We start from the raw sequence: 3,298 nt of genomic DNA on the forward strand, positions 1-3,298 counted from the left end.
TGTGAAGAATTTACCAAACTTTCTGGAACATTATAAGCATGAAAAATGCAAATAAAACAATTAGAACCAAAAGCACTACCACTAATGTCATTTTGTGTAACCCTTGATCAATAGTGGTAACTTGGTTAGAATTTGTTGTGTGTGGGGTATTCATGGTATGCAAGTAGCATATGCATTTGGGGTATTGGGAAACTTTCACATTCAAAAAACAGTCAAAAACTCTCTACCCTGTGTCATCCCTTTTGCTTTAAAGGCATCTAATGAGAATTATTAAGAAATCATAGTAACACGCATTGACCTGTGAGCCCAACGATCTGTATTTATACCTCAGTCTGATACTTATCAATTCTTTTCTTACTGGGGATGATAATCATATCTACCTCTTGGGATGTTTTGTGGTGATTATATGAATTAATACACAGAAAAGAAGTTTGAGAAATGCCTGACCTGATGTAAGTACTCAATAAATACTGTTATTAATAATCATATAGCTCCTTTTGGGAGGTATAACCCCTCCAAGCATGGCTCCCGCTGAATGAGGCTGTCAGGCTCCACGCTAAATGCTTATCTCATTTAATCATTACAACAACCTTTTTAGTGTAAGTATTACTTCCTAATGAGATTTTATGCTCCAAAAGAGAGTAACCTATTCATTGCCATTAGACTAGATATTTGGTTCAGAGAAGATGCTCAAAACATAAGTTCTGGGTAAATTGTTGGTTCCTCATTTGCCAAATAAGGACACTGAGACTGGGACACTGAGAATGGTGCATGTGAGGTTCCTAGTAAGGCTTACTGTGTATCTTTCCAAAATGTGTGATGACAGGTTTGGGCTCAAACTTATTTGACTCCAAAGTCTATTTTTCACATTCACTAAGCTCACTGACTTGAAAATAATTAGTGTATATTCACACCTCAAAAAATGATGTCACTGGATCAGAAGACCATTTTACTGGGAGCAAGCTGTGGGGGCAAAGGAAACTCATTTTCACATGCCCACCCCCAATAATTATGTTTATCCAGATGGAATGTACTGCATCAACAGGATAAGGCTTTATATAGAAAATAAGTCGCTGGATGGAAGAGCTTTGCAAGTCGGGTGGGAGGGTGTTTTTTCCCTCTCTAGTTTGGAAAGTGTTTATGAATAGACATGAGACGGATTATCAGGGATTGGGATGTATTATGGGAATCCCCAGATAGTTTAGCACCAGCAGTTATTGCCACCGGAGAAAGTGGTATTGGAATTGAAAGGGAAGACTATAGAGACATTTTGATAAAACTACTTTATTTATAGAGTATATTAGTTTTCTATTGCTATGCAACAAATTCCCACACATTTAATAGCTTAAAATATACATATTTATTGTCTCACTGCTTCTGTAGATGTCCAGAAGTGGAGTGACTGGATACTTCACTCAGGATCTCATCAGACTGAAATTAAGGGGTCCTCTAGGGCTGTGGTTGTCATTTGGGGCTTGGTGTTCTCTTCTAAGTTCATTGGCTGTTGGCAGAATTTCTTTTCTTGTGGTCATTCCTGCTAGTTGTCAGCAGGGACACCTGTCACCATCTAGAAGCCACTCATGGATCCTTGCTACATATCTTCCACAGGCAGTTTATGAGCTGAGTGTTTGCTTCCTTTCCTGGAGCACATCTCTCAGACTTCCTTCTTTATAGCCAGTGAAAACATGCTTTTCAAAGCTAACATGGTTTAGTTGCCCATCCAAGATAATAATTCCCCTTTTTTCATATAATATAATGTAATCATAAGAGTGATACCTCATTATATACACAGATTCTACCCACGCTCAAAGTAGAAGGAATTCTACATGGCGAGGGGGCATTAGGTATCATCTTAGAATTCTGCCTATCACATAGGTTAAGAATACATGGTCCGGAGGGACAAAGAGACTTGACTTGTGTAGGGCACAGGGCTTACCAGGGGTAGAATTGAATTAATAGCAATTCACTTGGCTCCAATTTCATTTCTCTACTTTTGGTCTCTCTAAATCAAATGTTTCAAAGTTCTGTATCTAAAACTCCATCACTCTGATTTATAATGCTCTAAGATACATTTGGTGGCAAGTGACAGAAACCCAAACCAAATTGGTTAAAGTAGAAAGGAAAGCAATCAGTTTATAGGGTTAAGTATGTGTTTAAAGACTTCAGAAACCTCTGGATCCATTCCACGTTTCCTTCCTTCCCAGTCATACTTCTTCATTGTGGTGGCCAAGGTCATTTTCAGAACTCCAGGTTTGAATCCTACCAGCTAAATATACCCATTATCGCTATTTTGTTTTCAGGAGTACTTTTTTACAATGGGTCCAGCAAACGTTCTGGAGCTGACTCTCCTGGACCAGTGTGGATCAATCTCCATGCCTATACCAATCATGGTGACCACTGGGATAGAACACCCTGACTAGCCAATCTTGGTCATGTGCCCTAGAGCCAGGGGACAGGATCAGCACCTCTAGAACAAAATGAAGTGAGAAACTTAGAAAAGTGGTTTCCAAAAGGAAAACAAAGGTGCTGATAGCAGAAGAGGGAAATGGACGTGAGATAGGCACATGCTAAAAATTACCTACGTAGGGCTCCCCCTCGTGGAGTGTGGCAGAGCTTGAGAGAAGGGGTAGGAGCTGCCTGTTAGAGGAAGGAGTTAGGAGGGAATGAGTTGAAGTGGAATAGATTGATCATTAAGCCACCTAAAGCAGTGTTTAACACAGAAATAAAGAGAGAAGCAGTACACCAGCCTTGATGAGTTTGAATACCTGGTTCAAGCTGTGGATCCATCATTACAAAGGGTTATCCTTCTATGAGTCACTCTATGTCCCCAAGTCTCTATTTCATTTCTATAAAGTTGGGCTACCTGGTGTGCCTACCTCATCTTTCCATCATCACAAAAAGTGAGATTGCTAAAACAAAATAAAACAAAACAAAAACAACACACACACACAAAACAGAGCAAAACAAGGAAGACACTATCTGAAATTGCAAGAGAACTTGCGTATACTGAATTATTAATTCAAGTAGAATATTGAAGGAATTTGCAATAGGGATGTTCCTTGAGCTTCAGCAAACAGGATAATATTTTTCAACACCTTTCCTAAAACCTTTTTTTGGAAGTTGTATGTCACCAGGGCAAAGGCCTGGGCAAGTGCAGGCTTAATGAAGCTAGAACTTTAGCAACATGGAAAGGAGAGGGAGGAGAGAGAGAGAGAGCTGGGTATGTCTAATAAAATCATTTTGCATGCTCTCATGTCCAAACACACCCATTTTCACAGCTGGGAGAGCCTGATGGGAG

This window comes from Macaca thibetana, chromosome 15 (assembly GCF_024542745.1).
Source record: "Macaca thibetana thibetana isolate TM-01 chromosome 15, ASM2454274v1, whole genome shotgun sequence".
NCBI classification, from domain to species: Eukaryota; Metazoa; Chordata; class Mammalia; order Primates; family Cercopithecidae; genus Macaca; species Macaca thibetana.